Source organism: Polyergus mexicanus, unplaced genomic scaffold, assembly GCF_030449975.1.
Source record: "Polyergus mexicanus isolate NDT 795.1 unplaced genomic scaffold, iyPolMexi1.0 SCAF_2, whole genome shotgun sequence".
NCBI lineage: Eukaryota > Metazoa > Arthropoda > Insecta > Hymenoptera > Formicidae > Polyergus > Polyergus mexicanus.
Window position 1 is genome coordinate 5,975,939 of NW_027223322.1, and position 11,145 is coordinate 5,987,083.

General features: G+C 34.2%; 1 protein-coding gene across 2 annotated transcripts in view; it reads right to left on the minus strand.

Moving 5' to 3' along the window:
- Positions 1-10,856, minus strand: part of LOC138944724 (protein Tob1) — an 81,124-nt gene extending 70,268 nt beyond the window's left edge. For both annotated transcript variants that reach the window (XM_070315643.1, XM_070315642.1), the window contains exon 1: positions 10,438-10,856. The gene's annotated coding sequence lies outside the window, so the exon portion shown is untranslated. The remainder of the gene's footprint in view (positions 1-10,437) is intronic.
- Between the last annotated feature and the right edge of the window lie 289 nt (positions 10,857-11,145).

The following is an 11,145-nucleotide window of genomic DNA, read 5'->3' on the forward strand; positions in this document are numbered from 1 at the left end:
ATCTGTATATATACATTAATCAAATATCGTAATTGATTGTCTATCAAGGCATTAAACGCATTGAGAATTAAATAAAAGAATCATATTGTAAAGTATCTAGTTGTCTAGTTAGAAATAGCTTCGTCTATAAAATATCCGAGAGAATATCTCCTTAGCGAAACAAGTAGATAATCGTTAAGAACATTTGTGCGGATTGTCCGTCACGTTCGTGACGTAAAATATTTAGTTTTTGATAATCTTACCGTAATACTTCTATGTACAGAATAATGAGACAAATCAATTAGTATAAAAAAAAAAAATTGTTTTTAAGAAAATTATTTACAATGTATTTTTTTAAACAATGATTTGTTTTTTTTTGGCACTAATTAATTTGTCTTATTATTCTGTACGTAGAAGTATTACGGTAAAATTATCGAAAACTAAATATTTTACGAAATATTTTATTTTTTATATCAAAATATGTCAGATTAAAATATAAAATAACTCAAAAAGTACTTAATGAAAAAATACTTTATTATAGTGTTTTGAAAAGCTCTCGAGGTAAGCTACAAGAATATGTAATGAAAAATAGGGGGTTCCATTTAAGATTTTAAAGTTGACCTTCACATGACCTTCAAATGATTTGCCAAGGTCAAATCATTGTCACCATCTTATGGCCCCCTTGAAGCCACACAACTTTTGTTTGAAACATTTTTCGATTTAACGCAGTGTTTCTGAGATATTTGAGTGGGCCCTTTAAAATGGGACACCCTGTATGTAAATAAGGAGAACGATGGCCGATCGGTTGAAAACGGCGCCGTTTTGTTCAACCGCCGCATGTGTTCGCCGATTTCGTGCAGGTAGCGCAAAATATTGGCTGCCGTAAATTCGCACGGATATCGTGCCCCCCTTTCCCTTGTCCTCTCCCCCATTGCCAATGATCGAGCGACGGTCCGAAAATTATGGCCCGCCGGAAAAGACGATGGACGATGGCCGCGAAACGAAAACGAAGCGATCGTTGTCTTGCGCGCCGAATGATTGAAACGGGCGTGGGAGTATCGGAATCGATTAGGTTGCCCCCGATCGATCCACCGGAACTCCGGAAACACACCGCTATTGCTCCACTTTCGTCCGTGATTCCTTCGTTTCCTACGCGCGTCATTTTTCCTCTCCCGGCTTTCGAAACGCGCGAGAGGTAAACCGATTTCGCCGGAAACTGCAACGATCCTCTTTTTTTCGTCGTCGAATTTGACACCAGCCATTAATATATAAATTAGAAAGTGCAGCATATTCTGCCCCGTCCCCCCAGAATAAAAATAAATAATTTTAATTATACTGAAAAAAATTTGAAGTATCGGAGTAATTTTGAAATTTTTTTTTTATAGAATATTATATTTCTTTATATGTTTTGACAGATCTATTTCCGAGACGCATACAAATCCTAAGAAGGTTGTCAGAGAAAACCGGAAAATATGTGTTTCATTAATCTCCGACTTTTCAAAATCATTTTGTTGAGAATAAAGGGTTGGATAAAAAGATTGTATTCTATTTACATTTTATTTTCTCACGAAGAATCATCTGCTTGCTGACCCTACCATGATTTCGAATGCACCCTGTATATTTCTCTGAGAATAAATCCGAAAGATTTATTTCGGATGCAAGTCATGTGTCAAATATCGAAAGACTGAATATCGATCAATTCGATTCGATTTCTTCTTTTATAATACAGTAAGCCAGGAGAAAACCTTAAAAGTTTCGCTTCAAGAAACATCGCCACGTGCTTCGTCAACGCGACGCGTGTAATTACGAGTGAGAGGAGCGAATCAGTGTCGCGGCTATTTTTCATCATATTTTCGCAAACTAATGACATTCTCCAATTAGGTCCGCGATGATGTATCGATCGACGATGTCACGTAACTTTGCAGATGTCGGAATAGCGTTACGCAATCAATGCGCGATAATTCATCCGTCGAACGAGAGTCGAACGTTCCTTTAAAGCTTCGATCGCCTCCGTTCAATTTTTCACGTGTCAGATACGCGTGCCTCCGTTGGATTGCGTTTGTGTCGTCAGTGCCGAACGATAGATGCATTGCTTCAATATCGCTAGCTTTCATGTTAAATGCAACGGACGAAGAAACGAAGCGAGAAAGTATAAATAATAGAGCGAGACGGGAGGGGGAAAGAAGCATCGAGACTCCGATAAAGTTTACAGATTGCTCTTAAATAAATAAGATAGATTCTTATCTTGACGGAAATTGACAAAGAGAATTCATTTTCTATTTTTAACAAATTTGTCAAATTTAGACAAGTTATTTTGAGCATGATATAAATGCTTTTACTTATCTATGATCCGTGGATCAAGGATGTGAAAGTTAAAAACTGAAAAGTTATAATACCAAACGCGCGGATTGTTCTTCTAAAAATATAATGTAAGTTTTCAATATTTGTAAGCGTTGTTAAAATTTCATAGCTTAACAATCCATGCCGTTTTCGCACAATTCATCACCAAATGTAAGAATTCACTTGCGTATATATTTCAAATGCAAAGTATTGGAAATGATCGGTTTAAAATATGAAGATTTCATTGTATAATTCAGATCGTACATATTCACAAATTTATTTTCTGTAATAAATATATATATATATAATGTAAGTGAAATATTAATTTTAAATGTTATAAATAAAAATATTATCAAAGTATTATTAAACTTTAAAAGAATCATCAGAAATTATTATGTTAAAATAATATTTGAAATTTTCGCGAATTTGCACATATTGATTATTTTAAATAAATGTTTCATATATTATTTTAAATATAGTATTCTAAATTATTCAGTAAAACAAGAAAATAATATTAAAAAAAATAATTAGAAAATAATATTAAAAAAAAAAAAAAATAATAAGATTCGCTTAATCTTAATATAAATTAATAAAACATTTAATTAAAAAATCAGCCTTGTTTATTTATACGTGTGATGTTAATTTACAAAAATAATTAATATGATTTGATAAACATGAACAAAAACTGAACTGAGAGTCGTAAACTGTAAAATAAATGAATAAATAAATAAAGATAGAATAGTTAATAAAAATAGTATTTAAATATTTTTTTATTATTCCTCCTACAATAACTATTTCAATTAATTCACTTGAGATCTGCAACGATAAATATATATGTAACATTATATTGTTTATTTTTAATTCGTAAAATATTTCAAGTATTATAGAATTTTAATCGACGTAAAAACAAAGCATTGTTTTATGTCAACGTTTAAAGTTCAGCAAGAAAAATAATTACGTAATTATTTTCTATCTCATATTATTTATCGTTCAATTTTACGTATATCTGTTAATGCTTCACATAACTATGCGTCGATAATTTCGTTGAAATTAAATATTTTTAATTATTTTATCGTGAATTGCCTGTTTTATAACTATGTCTTATTGTCACCGATCTTGAACAGACGCTGCAATTTCATAACGATGATGATTATATTTTTAACTTTTGTTTTTACACGCGCGTGCATATACGAGCCCAGTTATGTGCGCAATTTCTAAACGTCCCCGCACTCAGTCGTTTCGATTATACGAAGCCGCGCGTGCGAAGGATACACGATGAAAACGAGAAATAAAGATGAGAGACACGACGCGGGAGGACGACGAAGCAATGTGTCGTGGTATAATTGCCAAGTTCAGCGATCGTGTCTTTGGTCGGGCAACATTCCGCGAGCAGACGAGCCTTTGGTATGCAAAATCCATCGAGAGGGGGAGTGTGCGTGTTTGCACTACTATGTACACGAGTGCAAAAGAGACGTGCGCGAGTAAAAAAAAAAAAAAAAAACTGCCGCTTTGCATTGACTTTATGCCGATAACATTCTGCGTGTATCTCGTAATAGAAAATTACAATCTCGTGTACCATAATAGAAACCGTTTTTGGATCCCTTTTTTTTAAATCCAACCATCGCGCTGGCTATTTTCCCGAACTATTCACTATTTCTTTATTTATTTTTCTCTTAAAGTTTATGCCTCTTAGATGTCAGATTTTGTTCATGTTGTATCAAATCATGTTAATTGTTTTTGCAAATTAATATCAAATCGATAAGAATAGCTTATAAAATAAATGTTTTGTTAACTAATATTTTGTTAATAATAAATTTAAAATTAAGTAATTGTTTTTGTTTTATACCATCTTTCTAATTTTCTTCCTTGCAACGAATCTAATCGTAATGATTAATGATGTAATAAAAATATGCTAGAAAATTAAAATGTATAGAAAATTTCGTTACGAAAGATATAAAAATTAGTGCTGTTCCAAAAGTATAGAAATTAATACTGTAATTTATATATATATATATATATATATATACTTGGTGGCCCATTTTAATCCATCCAGTCGAATATCTCAAAAACCAAGCCCGAAAGAGAAAAATGTTTCAAACAAAAGTTGTGTGGCTTCAAGGGGGCCATAAGATGGTGACAATGATTTGACTTTGGGAAATCATTTGAAGGTCATGTGAAGGTCAACTTTAAAATCTTAAATTGAAATCCCCATTTTTTATTTAGTATTCTTGTAGCTGACATCGAGAGCTTTCCAAAACACTATAATAAAGTATTTTTTTATTAAGTACTTTTTGAGTTATTTTATATTTTAATCTGACATATTTTGATATAAAAAATAAAATATCTCGTAAAATATTTAGTTTTTGATAATCTTACCGTAATACTTCTATGTACAGAATAATGAGACAAATCAATTAGTATAAAAAAAAAAATTGTTTTTAAGAAAATTATTTACAATGTATTTTTTTAAACAATTATTTGATTTTTTTTGGCACTAATTAATTTGTCTTATTATTCTGTACATAGAAGTATTACGGTAAAATTATCGAAAACTGAATATTTTACGAAATATTTTATTTTTTATATCAAAAAATATGTCAGATTATATAAAATATAAAGTAACTCAAAAAGTACTTAATGAAAAAATACTTTATTATAGTATTTTGGAAAGCTCTCGATATCAGCTATAAGAATACTAAATAAAAAATGGAGGTTTCTATTCAAGATTTTAAAGTTGACCTTCACATGACCTTCAAATGATTTTCCAAGGTCAAATCATTGTCACCATCTTATGGCCCCCTTGAAGCCACACAACTTTTGTTTGAAACATTTTTCTCTTCCGGGCTTGGTTTTTGAGATATTCGACTGGATGGATTAAAATGGGCCACCCAGTATATATATATAGCGAAAGTCTAAATATATCTCTTTACACCGCTAAATATATTAAAAGTGTAAATATTTCTTAGAATTAAAAGAGTACATGTTTTTTTTTTTTTTTTCTAGCAACATTAAATAATTTTCAGATATACCGTGAGCGATGGAGAAGATCGATTCAACATAACAACACAAACATATTTATGGAATATGCCATTGCTCAATTTTCCTTGTTCCGCAAGGAGACGTCAACGTGTACGATCAACAGACACGATATCTTCGGTGGAATTGCGTAATTGCAATTACTTAGCTGACAATTAATCGCGTTGCCTCGACGTTTTCCCGGATAGTCCTATTCTTTTACGTATCTTCTTGCATTCGAACGCGAGAAAATGCCGCATGTCGACGAGACAAGTCGACCTTAAATAACGGAGGATCCTCGTAATAGCATCTTCGGCCGCGTGACGTAACGTTAACGATGATAGAAAACAAATGCTTGAAGCAAGGAAAATGATCATCTCGAAACAACTGATTTGTAATAATTCATCCACAATTATGTAATTAGCTTAATTATAATGATTAATTCGTTAAGCGATGTGAGATGTTGTTAAATTTTTTCAATACTTGTAGAAAGCTTGCGCGATTTTGTTGCGAGTGAGAAGGATCGAATTTTATTCCAATAATTAATTTAAGAAAAAAATAAACATTCGTCGCGTAAATCGATCGAAGCGCTTTGTCTATTTCGACTGTCTCGGCGAGATCGAGATCGATTCGCGGAGATAAACGAATACGATTACGATTTCCTCGCGGATTTATTACGAAATCGATCCGCGCAGCTGCCGGGATATATTTGCGCAAAGTAGTCTATTGGTAAATTAAACGGAATCTGGGCCAGTTACAACACCTGACGGCGAGGCGCAATCTTTGACACAACACACGATGACGTCGACGAATCTCACGAATCGACGGCAAGCTGATGCCAAATTTAAATCCGCCACTCACGACCGGTGCGATCGCATCGCGATTTTGTGGTAGATACGGATCACGAGCGAAAGTGTTGGTGCATCGACCGTGGAAGTTGTGTCATCAAATCAGTCCAAACTAATTTTCTATGTATTATGTATCGTCGCAGAATGTACATAAATCTTTTGAATGCAACGCTATTTGTACAAGCAGTGAATAAATGAAAACAAAATTTTTGCACGAAATATTTACATTGATATTATAGCTATAACAATATTTCTTTCTCATTCAAATGTACAATAAGTTAATATTAATTAATTTTAAGAAATATAACTTTATTTATATTTTTAAAAATCTCTTCTTTATATATATCACTTATTAAGTTTGTAATTATTTTATTCATCATATTTTTGATATAATTATTTTAATATATTCTTATAAAGATTTCAAATTGATCAATTAAACTTTAAACCTTTGAGATGTTTAATAAATAAATATTTTTTATAAATCTTATTATACAAATATAATTGAAAATAATTTTTATATTTTATTTCAAAAATATCTTTACATTTAAAATTTAATATCTGTATATATAATATTTAGTATTTGATAATCTTACCGTAATACTTCTATGTACAGAATAATGAGACAAATCAATTAGTAGAAAAAAAAAATTTGTTTTTTAGAAAATTATTTCCAACGTATTTTTTAAAACAATTATTTGTTTTTTTTTGGCACTAATTAATTTGTCTTATTATTCTGTACATAGAAGTATTACGGTAAAATTATCGAAAACTGAAATATTTTATTTTTTATATCAAAATATGTCAGATTAAAATATAAAATAACTCAAAAAGTACTTAATGAAAAAATATTTTATTATAGTGTTTTGGAGAGCTCTCGATGTCAGCTATAAGAATACTAAATAAAAAATGGGGGTTTCCGTTTAAGATTTTAAAGTTGACCTTCACGTGACCTTCAAATGATTTGCCAAGGTCAAATCATTGTCACCATCTTATGGCCCCCTTGAAGCCACACAACTTTTGTTTGAAACATTTTTCGATTTAACGCAGTGTTTCTGAGATATTTGAGTGGGTCCTTTAAAATGGGACACCCTGTATATATATATAGAAAAATTGTAAATTTTATTCATAAATTCGCAATCGTACAATATAGTGTAATGTATAATAATTTTGGAATATTATAAAAGAATCTCAATCTTATTTTTTATGTAAAACTAATTAACGAAGACAAGAACTACCGTACAATAAAACAGGCTTTGATCTCGGATTGAATCCTTTCGTATCTTGAAAGGAGAAAAATGTAATTTATATCGATCGATCGAACGCAATAAAAGTAATGTAAAGCTAACGTACAACGACTTCATATAATGGATAACACACTGCGCGTTTCACTTATACAATCCCTCGCGAGGACTATCGTCGATCGTGATACGCGCGCAACACGAATATTAACTACGAGCGATACGTCGAACGACCGTGAAGCACGGAATGACGATCCTCACGCCTTACTCAGGACTGTAAGTCAATATTTATGAGACATTTAAGGCGAAAGGGCAAGGTGCGCGAACCATAAGGCAGCTTTGCACAGGATGTGCTCGAGCAAAGTTAAAGTAAACGGGAGCAAAAGGGTGCCCCTTCCCCCCCCCCCCCCGAAGAAATTGATTACAGTATTACGACACAACGAGCGCACCGGATACGCTAAGTGGTTAAGCAACGTAAAGATTCGACAGGTTGCTTCAAATAAACTGTTGCAAAATAACATATATATATATATTTATAATATAATTTTTCCAATTACATTTTTGTGCAAATGCAACGTTTCATATAAAAAATTTTTGCCTCGTAATTTTTAAGCCATTTTTTTTTTTTCCCTTCCTAAAAGATTATCTTTTCTTGATCACTCATATTAATTTATATTACATTTTATTACATTATTGTTTTCTCTGTACACGTTCTCCCTGTTCATTTATTCCTTTCTTATTTCTAATGCGCTTTGTATTTTTTTATATTTTTGCCTCCTCATAGGGAAAACTTTGTTTTTCTTTATATTACGTTATGTACTTGTTTCTGACGTTTAAGACAAACAATTTTGAAGATATGAATAAACTTCTTTACTGTATTATTGATCTGCTCTTTAATTATTACGATATTTACACATTTTGCACGATAAATTATATGTCGTTATCTGAAAGACTTAAACAGGGTGTCCTAGATCACCCGTACGCCCCTTTTCTTTCAAAAACTAAGCATTTTAGAGAAAAACGTTTTCAACAAAAATTGTATGGTTTTGAGGGGAACATAAGATGGTGTCATTGGTTTGACCTTGGATGGCATCGTTAAGGTCAAGTCAAGGACACCTTTAATTTCTTAAATGGAACCCCCTATTTTTTATTGCATATTCTCATAGCTTATGTCGAGAGCTTTCCAAAACACTTTAATAAAGTATTTTTTCATAAAGTACTTTTTGAGTTATTTTATATTTTAATCTGACATGCTTCGATATAAAAAATAAAATATTTCGTAAAATATTCAGTTTTTCGATAATCTTACCGTAATACTTTTATGTACAGAATAACGAGAGAAATCAATTAGTATAAAAAATTAATTGTTTTTAAGAAAATTATTTACAATGTATTTTTTAAAATAATTTTTTTTTTTTTTTTTTTTTGGCACTAATTGATTTGTCTCATTATTCTGTACGTAAAAGTATTACGGTAAGATTATCGAAAACTGAATATTTTACAAAATATTTTATTTTTTATATCAAAATATGTCAGATTAATAAGATATAAAATAACTCAAAAAGTACCTAATGAAAGAATACTTTATTATAGTGTTTTTGAAAACTCTCGAGATAAGCTACAAGAATACGTAATGAAAAATGGGGGGTTCCATTTAAGAAATTAAAGGTGTCCTTGACTTGACCTTAACGATGCCATCCAAGGTCAAACCAATGACATCATCTTATGTTCCCCTCAAAACCGTACAATTTTCATTGAAAACGTTTTTCTCTAAAGGTGTACGGGTGGTCTAGAACACTCTGTATACTCTGTGCCAATTAATTAATTAATTTTGTATATAAGGAAATATATCGTGAAAAACGCAACTAGAAGAGCCCCTTTCGAGCGGGAGCTTTAATTCGGATCGCATAAGCGTCGCGATGGCGACTTCGGAAAGGCAAGGTTGAAATGCGTGGAAACGCGTTACTCGCGTCTTTAAAGAGGCACGCTCACTCCACGATTAGGTTCGGCGACATGCTAACACTCGACGACAAACTCTCTCAGAATCAACAACCATCATCTAACACAATTAATGTACGCTTTGAGGAAGATCCTCAGCTGGATCACACGCACCTAACGAGAGACGAAATTCGTAAAAATTAATGACAGATATCGATAAAGTATAGCGTGGATTTGGAGAATCAGCATTTCGTAGTCCTCCGGAAATTGTAATCAACCGGAAATTAAATTAATAATCTAAACCCTTATTGACTCGAATCGGGCTGAAAGATTTGTAAACAATGACACGCGTGATAAAATCGCTCGATTAATACGAATCGATTTAATCAAAAATCTAGGATATACATCGAGCGTCTTGTCAACAAGATATAAACAAGATAGGTTTCAATAAATCGAATAAAGATAAGCCTTCGAGCAAACTAACTCGGATGATTCGTTAGCGAGTTTTCGCGATTACCATGCTCGACGACAACAACAACAACGGACAAAATAATAAAATCCTTATAATGTTCGCTTGTCACGAACGCGAATCAAACGACAGGTGTCGAGAGATCTGTCGCCTCGCCTCGTCGTCTAATAACTCGGAACGTAATTAAGATGCCATTAAAGTTTAACGACATTAATAATTCATTAAGGCGAGCGAAGAGGGAAAAGAAAAAGAATAGGCGACGTTCACGGACGACGGTATCGATCGAGCTCGACCAACAACGTCGACCGAGAGTCATCGTATCGCGATACGATCGATACCAGTGCCGTGCAGTGCGATTAAAAAGTCCGCTCGGGGAAGGTGTCGAGAGGGGGAAAAAAAAAAAAAAATCTCATTTATCTCAGCGAGGTATCTCGACACGCTCTCTCGTCTACTCCTCACCTTCGCCACACGTACGATACGCATATATGCGAAGCACACGCACGCACACACACACACACACACATGCACATTCGCCGCACATCGATACACACACACACACACACACACACACACACACACACACACGTGCGCCCTACCGATGCATACACACCTGATATAATAACGTATGTGTTACTCCTCGGGGTCGCTGGTTAAAGCACCCGCGCACACGTCCCTGTAAATCCGTCCCTGCGGTCCCCCGGCGATGTTCCTCCACCTCGCGCACCTGCTACTAGAGAAAAATATCCCGCTACTAGAGATCCCCGTGTGTTACACGCGTGTAACGTGTACTCGCGCGCGCGCGTGCCTCGCGATGAACGTAGTTACGTGCACGAAGGAATGCGAGAGCTTCTCTCTCTCTCTCTCTCTCTTTTTGCACTCTCCTTTTCGCGTCGACTTTTTTTCGCCCTCTCTCTCTCTCTCTCTCTCTCTCTCTCTCTCTCTCTCTAAACCCGCAAAAGCGAAAGCGCGAACGAGGAAGAATAACACACAGCTCGGTGTACCAGCGGAGACTGGCGGCTTCCCCTCGGTCTTGTTGAGCGCTGGCCGCTACAGCGGAATAGATATATAGAGCGCCACATATATCGTTCGTACACGGGACAAGAGGGGAGGAGGGGACGGAAGAGGGTCGCGGGGGAGTCGAGTACATGAAGGTGAAACGATAGGTACCTCTCCGGGAGAGAGAGAGGGAGGGAGGGAGGGAGGGGAGAGAGAGAGAGGGAGAGAGAGGGAAGAGAATAGCGGGTCGCACGCTCTCGGCGTTGTGACGTAATTCGAGTCATCCCGCATTGGTGTGTATACGTGCGTGTAGAGGGGTGAG